Genomic DNA, 14725 nt, shown 5'->3' with positions numbered 1-14725 from the left:
ATCGGAAGAAATTTCGAAATCCAAACCGCCCCCAACAATCAGTTTTGATATCACCAAATGTGTCATTTAACTCAAACAACCAGTCCTACCTGTTGGAACATGCATGACTGCATTGCTTGAACTCAAACCAGACAGAAATAAAGCTGTCTGCTTTTCGTATCTGGATGTTTTAGATTTCCTGCGAGTCTACATACGTTCTCCTATTTTCTCTGTTTCGATCCCAGAGGATTGCACATAGTCAGAAATAAATCGCTTTGGATAAAAGTGTCTGCCAAATGTGTAATTGTAAACGTAAATATCACCGTTATCAGTAATGTGCTTCTCCAGTCATCATCCTGCAAATAGTGTTGAAATGTGGGGTGCTGTGAACTTGTTAGTCAATCGTACTGTCATGTAAACATTTCTATTGCCCAAAGCACTGAAAAGAGTTCACTCATTCTTCCTGGTCTCTGACGTCAAACATTTTCCACTCGGGTCATGACCGCCTAAAGATATGTGTAAAACCTCCTTTAAGATTATGAACATCTGTGTTCGCTTCCTCTCATGAAGATGTAATGCAGGCTCGCAAAATTCAGAGCATGTTATTTCCTCAGAGAGACGTTTACATTACATCTAGTCATTTAGCAGACGCTTTTATTCAACGCGACTTACAGAGAGTTCAGAGAACAATAACGGACATGTCATACAGGAGCAATAATACAATAAGTATTAATACAAAGTTACTAGTTTCAGAGTTATTTTTTTGTTTTTTGTTTTGTCTGTCAAGTATTCACAGCAGAGATGGGTTTTTGAAGGTTGTTAGAGATGGTTGACCGGACCGAGTTAGGAAAAATGTTCCACCAGGATGGAGATGTGAATGAGCGAGAAAGCGATTTACTACTCTTATGAAAAGACACTACAATATGCCACATTTTCGCTGAATGCAAGGTTCTAGGAGTGTAGGAGGGTGTAAAAGTATGCCGGCGCAGATCCAGTGATAATCCTGTAGGCAAACATAAGTGACTAGAATCTGATACAGGCTTCAACCGGTAGTCAGTGGCGAGAGATGAAAAGCGTTTTTCAAGCTGTTGGAAGACGAGGCTGAACCATCTGGAGTCAGATTGAAAGAGAGAGAGAGAGAGAGAGAGAGAGAGAGAGAGAGAGAGAGAGAGAGAGAGAGAGAGAGAGAGAGAGACAGAGAGACAGAGAGAGAGTGAGAGAGAGAGAGAGAGAAAGAGAGATAGATTTTTTTTTTGATTTTTAACACACCTTTATTAACATCCAACCAACAAATTAAAAACACTTAATTCACATAGAATCACATAAATTAAGGCCTACTCAAATTCTCCAACAAAGTACAGAGTGCCATTTTCAATCCAGCACAACATTCGTTGTACACTCCAGACCTCTTCAAATACCTCTAATTTTCTCATATGAGAGTAAAAAATAAAATCATGTTTTATCCTTGCTTTTATAAGCTCCTTAAACAACAATTCAACATTTTTACTACTGCCAGCGATTTCATATTTCCTACTAATATAAACTGCCATTTTAGCTTGACCTAGGATAAAGTTTAACAACCGTCCTTTCTTCGTTTCTCCTTTAAAATATTTAAAACCAAAAATAAACACAATCTTTGTAAACATTTCATTAGCATTTGTAAATAAAACCTCCAATAAATCAAATAAAGGTCTTAATCTCTCACAGTGCATAAAACAATGAAATATGGTTTCTCTTTCACCACAAAAGGGACAATTATCTTGCACATTCGGATTTAACAATGAAATAAACGCATTTGTAGCAACAATTCCATGTAAAATTCTCCATTGAAGATCACCCACATTTTTGGTCAACGGTGGTTTGTAACAAGAGCCCCAACATGGTTTAACATCAGAATCAACACTTAAATGCTCTCTCCATGGTGAGATATAGGGAGAGAGAGACAGAGAGTGAGAGTGGGAGAGCGAGAGTGAGAGAGAGAGAGAGAGAGAGAGGGTGCCGGAGAGTGTGAGAGTGAGAGAGTGAGAGAGTGTGAGAGTGAGAGAGTGTGAGAGAGAGAGAGAGAGAGAGAGAGAGAGAGATGGATGATAGATGGATGGATGATAGATGGACAGATAGAGAAAGAGAGAGAGAGAGAGGGTTGTCACATGAGCCCTCTTAGACTTTTGGAAGACGAGGCGTGCTGCTGCATTCTGAACCACCTGGAGTGGTTTGATAGCCCTTGCAGGAAGACCAGCAAGGAGAACATTGACTTGTCAGATGCATAATGGCTGCTCAGAATTTTGAGAATGATTTGTGCTGTGAGTATGATGAGTATCATCACTTAGAAGTGAAGATGTGAGAGTAAAATAAAATATATCATAAATAACATGATAAAAAGTAGTCCAAAGTTTATGTCTTTTCCAGTTCATATTTTATTTTATTACCACGGGGAGCAGTATGTACATTCCAGTCTCTGTAAGAAATCTCTTTAGGAATTTAACCATTTCAGATAAGAGAAGCAGACAACTTTGGACCTGCCTGTTAGATGACACATGTTTGAGAGTCGTGTTCCTACATGTATCACTGTGTGTTTGTGGATATAAACCAGAGGTTGAGAAAGACTGTCAGATGGTTCTGGTCTGAAAAAAAGCCAAAGCACCCACCCACATGAAAGCTCTCATAAGAATCTCTCATATGTTTCTCCTGGACGGCCATGATATCAAGTGGAAATACCTTAACCTTTTAACATGAATCTCTGATGTTTCTAAAAAGAAAGAGATGTCAATAATGTCACAAACGGACTTTAGATTTGCCAAGTCAAAAGTCAATATTATTGAAGATCTCCAAATACTGTTAACTTTAACAGTTCTCATTAAATCTAAAAGCAAGCGAGTAGTTGACATAAACCGTGCATGTGGCCTATGGTGTAACAGCAAAAATGTTTAGTATAATAAATAATTTTATAATAATTATATAAATAATATAAAAATATATATTATTAACAGTTTGTTTTCTCAATTTGGGATGTCGCCATAACATATCACAAGGGACAACAGTCTAAAGACATCAAACAAATCCTAAAAGATTGAGAATGTTATGCCTTAAAAAGAAGATAGTCTCAAGGATACGCTGAGCATATTAACAAACAATGAGACACATCACCTGGGGCTCATCTGACATCTAAACCTGATTCCAACAAAAGCTTCCTTTCATAACCTTCATGTGTCCGCCTCCTCCAAGACTGCGTGTTTTGGTGTATATTATAGTTTAAACCTTGCTTAACCCACAGATCATAGCAGAGTCTTTCAGTCTGGAGGACTCCGCGTGATGTGCAGAGGTGCATGATATGGATCCAAACAGAGGAAAGGTCATGTGCTTTAATAAAGCCAAACACTCTCCACAGTGATCCAGACTAGAATTGAATAACAGAAGTAAGTTTTGTCATATATTCAGGCTGGGACAAAGAACTGGTGACGAAAGCTGACTGTGGCGTTGCATGGGTTGGCCCCAAAAAAGTTGTGCTTGAATACACCACAAAGTCATTGTTTACTTAAAATGTTCGTATGCCATCCATCCATTTTCTTCCGCTTATCCGGGGCCGGGTCGCGGGGGCAGCAGTCTAAGCAGAGATGCCCAGACATCCCTCACCCTAGACACTTCCTCTAGCTCTTCCGGGGGGACACCGAGGCGTTCCCAGGCCAGCCGGGAGACATAGTCCCACCAGCGTGTCCTAGGTCTTCCCCGGGGTCTCCTCCCGGTCGGACGGGCCTGGAATACCTTCCGGGGAAGGCGTCCGGTAGGCATCCGGAACAGATGCCCAAGCCACCTCAACTGACCCTCTCGATTTGGAGGAGCAGTGGCTCTACTCCGAGCTCCTCCCGGGTGACCGAGCTTCTCACCCTATCTCTAAGGCAGCGGTTCCCAAACTTTTTTTCCTGCGCACCCCCTTCTATGTCCCAACAGGGTTGGCGCACCCCCAATCCCCACTTAAAAAAAACGCAACAAAGATTTGTTTTATCGCCATATAAAGACTCATGTTTAATCATGCGCAAAAAAACAAAACACGCATGACAATAACATCAACAAAATTTCAATATAATACAACAAAGCTACGCACAAGCTTCCACTTTTAAGAGGACGAGTGACAGACACAGGCTCAGTAACAGAAAACACGGTTATTTTCAGCCGCGTAAAAGAAACATTGCAGCAATAGGCCAGGCCTATTAAATGACCGTGGAGCTAGCATCATCATCATCATAACACAACTGTTATGGAAATTAGAATGACGGTACCTTGAATTACATTGCAATGAAGTTACAAACGATCCACAACATTAAAGAGAATAGGCTCCGAAATAGATAAAATAGGCCTAGGCTAAATAAAAACGAGGATCAATCTGAAACTTTTCAAGTGCGACAATAAGAGCAGTGTAGAAACGTAGAAGAAGACAGCTGCGGTCTTCTTCTACGTTTCTATCAAAAACTAATAAATTATAGTTTTTTATTTAAAATAAAAGCGATTACAAAGGAAATGTTTACTGTTCATGTTTTTTTATTGTATGGAAAAATCCCACTTAAAAAAACAGATCGCCATTACATTTTTCCTCTCGCGCACCCCCTGGTGGCAGCTCGCGTACCCCTGGGGGTGCGCGCACCACACTTTGGGAATCCCTGCTCTAAGGGATCGCCCAGCCACCCTGCGGAGGAAGCTCATTTCGGCCGCCTGTATCCGGGCCGCCTGTATCCGGGACCCAAAGCTCATGGCCATAGGTGAGAGTAGGAACGTAGATTGACCGGTAAATTGAGAGCTCCGCCTTGCAGCTTAGCTCTTTCTTCACCATGACAGACCAGTACATCGACCGCATTACTGCAGAAGCTGCACCGATCCGTCTGTCAATCTCCCGTTCCATCCTTCCCTCACTCGTGAACAAGACCCCAAGATACTTAAACTCCTCCACTTGAGGCAGGAACTCTCCACCAACCTGAAGTGGGCAAGCCACCCTTTTCCGACAGAGGACCATGGCCTCGGATTTGGAAGTACTGATTTTCATTCCAGCCGCTTCACACTCGGCTGTAAACCGTCCCAGTGCATGCTGAAGGTCCTGGTTTGAAGGGGCCAACACGACAACATCATCCGCAAATAGCAGAGACGAGATCGTGTGGTCCCCAAACCTGACACCCTCCGGCCCCTGGCCGCGCCTAGAAATTCTGTCCATAAAAATTACGGGCAAAGGGCAGCCCTGCCGGAGTCCGACATGCACTGGGAACAAGCCCGACTTACTGCCGGCAATGCGAACCAAGCTCCTGCTTCGGTCGTACAGGGACCTGACAGCCCTTAGCAAAGGACCACAGACCCCATACTCCCGAAGCACCCTCCACAGGATGCCGCGAGGGACACAGTCGAATGCCTTCTCCAAATCCACAAAAGACATGTGGATTGGTTGGGCAAACTCCCATGAACCCTCCAGCACTCTGTAGAGGGTATAGAGCTGGTCCAGCGTTCCACGGCCCGGACGAAAACCACACTGTTCCTCCTGAATCCGAGGTTCTACTATCGGCCGTATTCTCCTTTCCAGTACCCTGGCATAGACTTTTCCGGGAAGGCTGAGAAGTGTGATCCCCCTATAGTTGGAACACACCCTCCGGTCCCCCTTCTTAAAAAGAGGGACCACCACCCCGGTCTAAATGTTCGTATGGTACCTCATAATTTTCATCTTGTCCACTATTTGCATTTTAAAAGGATATGATATATGATATAATTCATTTAAAATGTATATAACTTTATTTGTATAAGTTTGCTTTATCATACATCTTAGCACCTATTGTATAATTGCTCCTGTATAACATATCGCTTACTGCTCCATGAACTCTTTGTAAGTCGCTTTGAATAAAAGCGTCTGCTTAGTGACTACATGTAAATGTTAATGTAATCGTTTATTCTATGACATGAAAACTGTAAGCAACCAGTCCTGCTAGAAAAAAACAAGAGTCCTGGTCATACTTCACCTGACAACGTTCATCTTAAAGCCTTCGCAATAGAAACAGTTTTCCCTGACCAACAGACTAACAATGAACACGCACCTCACCTATTCTAAAGAGACCTGTTATATAAAATTATTTAGCCATTTTCTCACTCTACTCTTAATGTTTTTTCTGATGGGGAAAAAGTGATAATTTGTGCTTTGGAGAACAGGTGGACGCTGATGCTGTCATAAGAGAACTGAGGCTGGCCCATTTGTTTAGTACCGACAAGCCATCTGCTTTTGCCGTGAGCCACGCTGCATTTGTGCCATCCCCCTCTGATAAATCTGGATTTGGTCCCAGCGTGTTACAGATGAAATATTGACCCTAACCAAGCAAATGCCTTGAACGCTTTTAACATCATTTCAATTAGCAACCAGATAAAAGAAGATGAAGCACATTTGCTATCTCCACACCAATGTACAGGAACATTACTTTTCCTATATTCATCATCTGCCATATTGCAAAGCCCCTCTGACCCGACACAGGAGGTTACAGACCGAAATCACATCAGCCTTAATGATGGGTGATGGTAATGAAATCAAAAGATTGTCCCATTATAATTTACTCACTAATGGAAGCATATTCAAGAAGAGTTTGTAAAAACACTGTCCTCCGCTGATGTAAGAAAATAATGCATGTACAGTATTACATAAAAATATTTCTGCAATGGTGGCTTTTCAAGTTATGACTAAACTCCTAAACTGCATGTCACTGCTGTCCTTCTGAAACCTTGTATCTCCATACTTCATGATTTTCATTTTTATTAGTTCATTTTTATTAGTAAAGAACCCTGAATTTGGACAAACAAGTTTTCAAAACACTATAAAGAAAATGTGGCTCAGGGGAACCACTTTAAGTGCTATATAGCACCATATCTTGGTGCTGCAGTGGTTCTTCAGAGGTTCTATGGGGTAACTGAGGTGCTACTTTATATACTGTAGCACCGTTTCCATGGAAAGAACCTGTTTAGCCCCTGTATGGTTCTTCAGCGGTTCTATATAACACCTCAGTCATCCCAAAGAACCGCTGAAGAACCACTGAGGCACCAAAATATATAGCACTAAAAGTGGTTCCCCTATGCACTCAAGAACAACTTTTAGTGCTATATACCACAATTATAGTTTTTAGAGAGAGAGACGACAACAATGTCGAAAAATAATGTCATTTTTCCAGATGAAAGCCAAACCCCAATGTCAAAAGTATTTCAAGGACAATTGTATTTATATTGAATAACAGTTTACCTTGTGTTATACAAATTTGGTTTGATGGTAATTTGTTTACTCATGCACAATTATATCACCATTATATTTGATGCCAATTATGTCAAACATTCTTCTGTATTACACAGAAAAGTAATTACAGCATTTTTGGGTGAATTATTTCTTTTTGGAAAACATTACAAAATCAGTTCAATTATATTTTGTATTGTACAGTGTTTGCAATGAATCATAAATCTGCGAGCCGTTCTTGACTTTGGAAAATAATGACCAGCTTTACCCACACACCTGAGCTCTGCTTAAAGATGCATCTGTGTGTTTGTATAAACCAGAAGAATGTTGTTGAAAATCTCTGTTAACAGGCTTTCTGCGTGTCTGAGATATACACAGCAGATGGCAATTTGAACTGAAACATGATGAGTTTCTACTCATTAGACAGGCCGCATGAGCACATATTATAATTGGGAGAAAAAATACCTCAATGTCTCTCTGCTAACATCCTCGCACAGTGAGCAAAAATACATGGTATTTCTTAGCAGATGAGCAAATTATTCTTTTATTTATAAAACGTATGTAATTCAGATTTTTTAAACCAATTTGGTTTAAAATAACTGCATACTATTAATCATTATTTATGCATTAGTAAACAGTTTATTCATCATTTATAAAGCATTGTCCCTACATTAACATACATCAGCTTTATTCTTGATTCATAAGCATGTCTATAAAGTGTTAAATAATTGTATTTTCATTATTTATTAATGATCAGTTTATCATCTTACAAATATAAACAATACAAACACTAATATAGAACAGTAATTTGGGAGTTGTCAAATAAGATTATTTATGCCCATAAGGCCGGGACATCCAGGTTATAGAATGTGGTAAATGTGGACCGTGAAGCCCAACAGGCCGCCGCACAAATCGCTGATATAGACTTAACGCTAGACCAAGCCCAGAACGAGGCTAACTCTAACTCCCGTGGGGCATCAAAGGCCCAAGGAAGAATATGCTTGCGTGATAGCCTCAACTAGCCATTTAGAAAGTCTCTGCTTCCTGACCGGGGACCCCTTGGTGCGGTCATCGAAGCAAACAAAGAGCTGTTCCGAGAGCTGAAGGGGTAGGTTTAAACCTTCAGTGCTTTGATGGGGAGAGCAGGTTTAACTCCGGGTCCTGCTCGGAGGAGGGGAGGGCAGAAAGCGTCATTACCTGTGCCCTATACGAGGTAGAGAGCACCTTTGGTACATAGCCATGTCTCGGTTTGAGGACCACCCTAGAGTCGTCAGGCCCAAATTCAAGACAGGCAGGGCTCACAGAGAGATCGGCTGGAAATCGGCCATGCTGACGGATGCCAGGGCTAGCTGTAGCTGTAGCTCAGTGGTAAGAGCATTGTGTTAACGACGCAAGGTTGTGGGTTCGATCCCAGGGGATTGCAGATACCTACATATAGGATAACAATAGGACATGTAAGTCGCTTTGGATAAAAGAGTGACGATAACTATCTTACTACATCATAAGAATTATAATTGTATTTAAATAATGAATCCATCATTTATTGATCACAGACGACTCCTAAATAACTGGTTTGTATTTGTTTTTATAATTTATAAATGATAAATTGATCATTATTAAATAAATAAAATACACTTAAATAAAAAGTTATTATAAAGTGTTCTCCACAGGATAATACCACCATGGCATCATCTGATAATGGCTCAGGATACGTAGTGTTTATGGGTGACCCAGATCATTGTATTGATCGGTTTGTTATTCAGACGCCACTGAGCTAATCAGCACAAAGCCTTGGGTTGGGTTTCCCGAAACCCTCTTAACGCTACGTCATTCTTAAGTTAGGTGGGAGCGATTTATTCTTAAGAACGACGAAGGTTTCGGTAAATCCTGGTCTCTGTTGAAGGGCTGTTTCAGTAATTGATCATTTACATTGCGGTTTATGAGAAAGGTATATTTAAAGGAACAGTTTGCTAAAAAAAAAAATTTTACTCGCCCTCGAGTTGTTCCAAATGTGTATACATTTCTTTGTTCTGATGAACACAGAGAAAGATATTTGGAAGAATGCTTGTAACCAAACAGTTCTTGGTCTACAATAGTAGGACAATTGACAATGGCAGTCAATGGTGCCCCAGAACTGTTTGCTTTCCTACATTCTTCAAAATATCTTCTTTTGTGTTTAACAGAACAAGACATTTATACAGATTTGGAACAACCTGAGGGAAAATTTTCATTTTAGGGTGAACTGTTCCTTTAAAACTTGATTTATACCGTCTCAGACATCACTCTCAAGTTGCAAAAATGTAATTGTCATACAAACAATGAGAACATTTAGATTTTAATGTCATATAATATGTTTCATTTCTCTTTTTCACATTAACAACATTTTTTTTTTGATGTTTGATGGGTTTTGTGAGAATTATGCTGCTGTTATAGTTCAGGTCCCATTTTAATTTAAATGCATAAAAAAACATTTTGTTTCCCATTTTCTAGCTCTCATGTCATTTTAAACCTGTGTGACTTTCTATCTTCTGCAGAACACAAAATAAAATATTTTGAAGAATATTGATAACCGAACAACACCGAACCCCATTGACTTTATGTTTGTCTAAATTATCGCTTTAATGATGTGAATAATGGTGATTTTTAAATGTGGACAGTAATATTTGTAATATGTGTCTCAGCAAGCACCAGTTCTAGGAAATATAGCTCCAGCATCTGCCATGATAGTTTTTTAAACATTGTTATGTTTGCTTTAAAATGTACTTAGAACTAGCTCTGCACCTTTTACCCAGGTCTGATAGATAATTGTTATTAATGAAAACAAGCCCTGTGCTTACACTACATGATCTTCTGCAGGACAACTTCAGCACACAGCTGCATTCAGAAGCGTTACGTGATCTCTTATAAAAGTACTGCCACGGCAGGTGCTCCTGTTTGGAGAGTCTGAGAGCTGCAAAATAGCAGTTCGATCACCACCATGCAATTATGGGACATTAAAATAGAGACACATGTCGAGCAATTCCTTATCATTTTAATTCTTTACATTAATACATTTACTCAAAGCGCTTTTCATGGAAGGAGGGGAATCTCCTCAACAGCCACTAATGTGCAGCATCCACCTGGATGATGCGACGGCAGCCATATTGCGCCAGAACGACCACCACACACCAGCTTATTGGTGGAGAGGCGCTTTAGTACGGAGCCAATTGGAACATATGGGATGATTAGGGGCCATGATGATGTATAGAGGCGAATGGGCGAATTTGGGATTTTTAATGAGCACAGAGAGTCAGACACTCGGTTTAACGTCTCATCTGAAAGAGTAGGCAGTAGAGCTCCAGACATTGTAAAGATCTGGTGCACAGTGATAAATCAAAGCTCTAAAGAAATTCACAGGGTACAGGGAATGTTCAGGTGGACACTAGGAGAGATTGCTACTGACATATTGGAAGAAATCCGGACAAGAATTAATTATGTAATAATGTCACAGTGTTGTGGGGTCAGGTGCATGGCCTCAGTGACCAGACGGTGCTTGTGTCATCACCTTCCTCGCGGCCTGTAGAGACAGACTTGTGGCAACAATTGCCCGACCTAACCCCCCGAAATGAGAAATGAGTTTCATTCCACAGATTTGGCACCATGTGGCTGGCAGAGAGCGAGATCAGAGGGCATAAGCTGAGTTTGGGTTCTGGCAAAAACTGTGTTTGCGTCTCTGGAAACATTTGTTACCAATTTGTATTACATTTAAATACAATTCATAGCCACAATTTGGATTTGTGTGTGTGTGATTCCCCAATGGAATTATCCGACCAGGCAATCATTTATAGCCATTCAAAAAACACTTCACCTCTTGCAAATTAGATCTACGTGATTTATTTAGTCAAGTCTGATGAATATGACAGCAGGAGTGTTCAGGTGCTTGAGCGTGTAAGGGTCATATTGCATGGTCGACGTCTTTGAATCCGTCTAAATTCTCAAAAATAAAAGTGCAAAACTGAGCTCTCCGAAATGTGGATAGGCAGAGCTGGTTACATAAAACATTCATACAGATCTAATAACAAACAATATGAGACACAAGGTAATGATCCTGATTCAATTCCGCATTTTGTACAGTAACACAGGATTGATGTGAGTGTTGAATAACAAAATGCATCAATATATCATGTTAAATGGTGTCTAATATTTAGGCGTTTATCTGTACCAACTTGCAAATAATAAGCTAAAACACGTTTGTTTCTGACAGAAAGCCACCGAAAGAAGAAACTCAGCTAAGTCGGGTCTTACTGGGCCTTGCCAATCCACTGCCGTCAGACAGATAATGACAGATATTCAGTCGCTGACAGAAAAAAAAAACATTTCTGCACTTACACCGCAAGCTAAGCAGACAATGTAGGTGATAATAAAGTGTATTCCTTAGCATTTTTGAGCTTCCAAATGACATTCTAGTGATTTCAATATTAAGTTTCATAACAATTTCTCTGAGATAACTATCCTTGAAAAGATGCTCAATGATACAATCACCTCTCAAAAGAACAACGTGTCCTCACTGAAAATCTCTGGTTAAGGAACAAAACGGCCCTCTTTCAATTGGGCAGACGAAAGCGGCATTCTCTGTTCAGAAAGGCTTTCTATGTCGCACATGTCTACTCTACATTTATATAGTTATTTCTGAAGTCAAAATGTAAAGATTGCGAGAAGGTTAGAGAGTTATTTTGTGTTCCAGCGGTGGCTTGTTAAAGTACGTCCCGGTCTGGGATGAGGGGATATAATTCTCTTTTTCTCTGACCCATTCTGTACCGTGTCCCCAGAGGGTAAAACCACATCCTGCCATCTTGACAACAAAATGAAGGGGCTTAAAAGCTAGATGGTATATAGTATTTTTTCCTCATTTTGGCCGAGCTTGAGGACACATTGCTTTATTAAAATTAATTCAGTGAGGTTGAGGGCAATATAAGTGAAAAGAGATTAAGTTCTGTATGCCTCATATCATTTGATTAAATGACATTAAAATATAATCTGCATCAGTCATTTCTGTCTGGAAAGAGAAATGAAGCAACAGTCTCGCAGGAGAAAAACATTTTTCTTAATAACATAAAAGAAACAGAATAATGATTAGAAAAATAGTTCGCATTTTGACTAAATAGCAATTGTTTCAATGTCTGTCCTCAATTGTGTGCAACATATTCATCTTTCATTTTAAGGTATTAGATTCATAAAGTCTGAATTACGATTTCAGTTATCAGCTATCTACCCACAAACACACAAATTTAGGATAAAATATTCTATTTAAACTGACCTGTCTCAACACTGCCCTTTGGTATTGGATGAAATTCATTTTATCTGTGCATTCTGGGATTGCCTTTGACAAATACATGTATAACGTTTGATTCCTTTCAAACAGCCTTCACATCTTGATGCTTATTACACCTTACAATGTTTTGCATTCATCACGTATTTTTTAATCACATCACAGCTAGACTACCTGTGCCTCAGAAATAATTACACAACAAAAGCATTAATCAGCTGACACCACCTCAATGTAATTTAAATGTGTAAATGACTTCTGTTTCCTCAGATGTCTGAACGAACGGTTGTGCAATCTTTAGATAACACATCTGCACTGCAGGGTGAAGCTCAGTCAGTGGTTTAACAGATGGAAGAGACTCTAATAACCCGCAGGGCTATTTAAAATTGGGTCACTTCATTTAACATCTTAATATATTCTTAAAGCTAAAATACACTAATAATGAATCCTCTTAAAACCGTTTGACACTAAGACAGAATTTACAGTTTTTGACAAACATGATTATAATGATCTATCACTTATTATATGATTATATCACTGACATTTTGATTTTATGAACATTAATCGGGTCTCATTTCACGATCGTTGCCATATGCCACTGCATGCTAAATCATTCAGCGAAGTGTTCAGTAAATTATGATACACTTGCATCTGTTGTATTCGTTTTCTAAAGCAGACCAGAACCAAGGTATCTCAAAACTTCCAGAGCTTTTGTAAACTAAGCAAACTTTATAAATGTGTAGAATCTTCCCTGAATGCTTTCAGATCAATTCCGGCAACACAACACTGTTCACCAGAAAAAACACACTGCCAAAACTTTCTACATTTCCTTGCCAAACTACTCACAAAAAACACATAATCCCGAATGCAGGGCCAAGCTTTATAAAGCTGTAAATATATTCATAGCATTTGAACTGCTTTTCATGAATTCATCGCCGGGGGTGCAGTGACATATCTGCTCGTCTTCACAATGTGTCATTGATCTGCTTGGCTGAACTATTGTAAAAAGCTTTAGAAACTTGCGCAGAACCAAATGTTGATTGTCGATGCAATTACAGAAAAAGAAAAATGACACCGTCTTTGCTTGTTCAACCTAAAGATAACACATGGAAGTAAATTGACTTAAAAATCCCAGAGGACACTAGATAAGAGGTCAAAAGATCTTGTAATTCAATTCTCCTGCGTATTGCCTTTTATTAAATCAAAACACTGTGATGTATAGCCATGTGATGTTTTTGATTTCCAGTTCTTTAAAAAATCGGCCAAGAGTAAAAGAAGTTGCTATTTCAGTTGGGAAATCGGTTTTCCATTTTCAATACTCAAACCCATACGTGTTCAGGTTAATGTAATACTATGGAAAAAAAGATGATTCTAAAACTTGATAAGAGAGTAAGAGAGTTTAAATAAATAAACAAGTCAAAGTCAAATAAGAGTTATGAGTCACCTTAGTACACCTACATCTGACTATCTGTGATTCAGCTCTATTCAAAGCTGGATGCCAAACAATCAGTGCTCATGGGCCATAGGCTGCCTTAACATAAGCTATTTATAATACAACATTTCATGGCCACATTGTGCACAACTTGAGCTTTCATTTTAAGACAGCACTGTGTGGGTGACTGGTGAATCAATGCACTGTTTCTACTGTATGTGTGTGGCAATGCTTTAAGATCAGAAAAGGGTCTTGACTAAAACATGTTTCAATTCCTTGGGGGACATCAACAACAACACGAATAGTAAATTGCTAAATAAATAAATCATGGTATAAAATGTCTTAATGTATCCTAATGTTAAGGTTATACTGGCTTTTGTAACTCACATGCTTATGTTAGTTTGTTGTACTTGAGTTCGTAGTGACAAAGGGGAGAATTGAAACAAATTACCGTTTATGAAAAGACGACGGCCAGGACATTCGTGGTTTTTTGAGACCCGGGCGGCATGTCTCCGCGGTTTTATTACAGCACAGGTACTTCTCGGTGTCGGAGTGGTACCGCTGCTTGATTCGGATGTGAGTTCGGGGTTGCCTCCACAAATGCATGGGCGGTTTGGCCAAACCAGCGCCTTCCCTGCTCAACGCCGAGCACTCCATCGTCACAAAAGTTGAGCTCTGACTTTCTGACCAAATTCAAGAGTTTATATAAATGGATTTTGTTGTCATCTCGTATAAATCCTTCCGGTCCGTGGAGCTGTCCACCTGTCACCGGTGC

General features: G+C 39.7%; 1 protein-coding gene across 2 annotated transcripts in view; it reads right to left on the bottom strand.

Moving 5' to 3' along the window:
- Nucleotides 1-14725, bottom strand: part of pde4cb (phosphodiesterase 4C, cAMP-specific b) — a 46106-nt gene that overhangs the window by 21678 nt on the left and 9703 nt on the right. The window lies entirely within an intron of this gene.

Source organism: Barbatula barbatula (assembly GCF_947034865.1).
Source record: "Barbatula barbatula genome assembly, chromosome: 20".
NCBI lineage: Eukaryota > Metazoa > Chordata > Actinopteri > Cypriniformes > Nemacheilidae > Barbatula > Barbatula barbatula.
The sequence above is the reverse complement of the archived record's forward strand: the minus strand, read 5'-3'. Positions and strand labels throughout refer to the sequence as shown.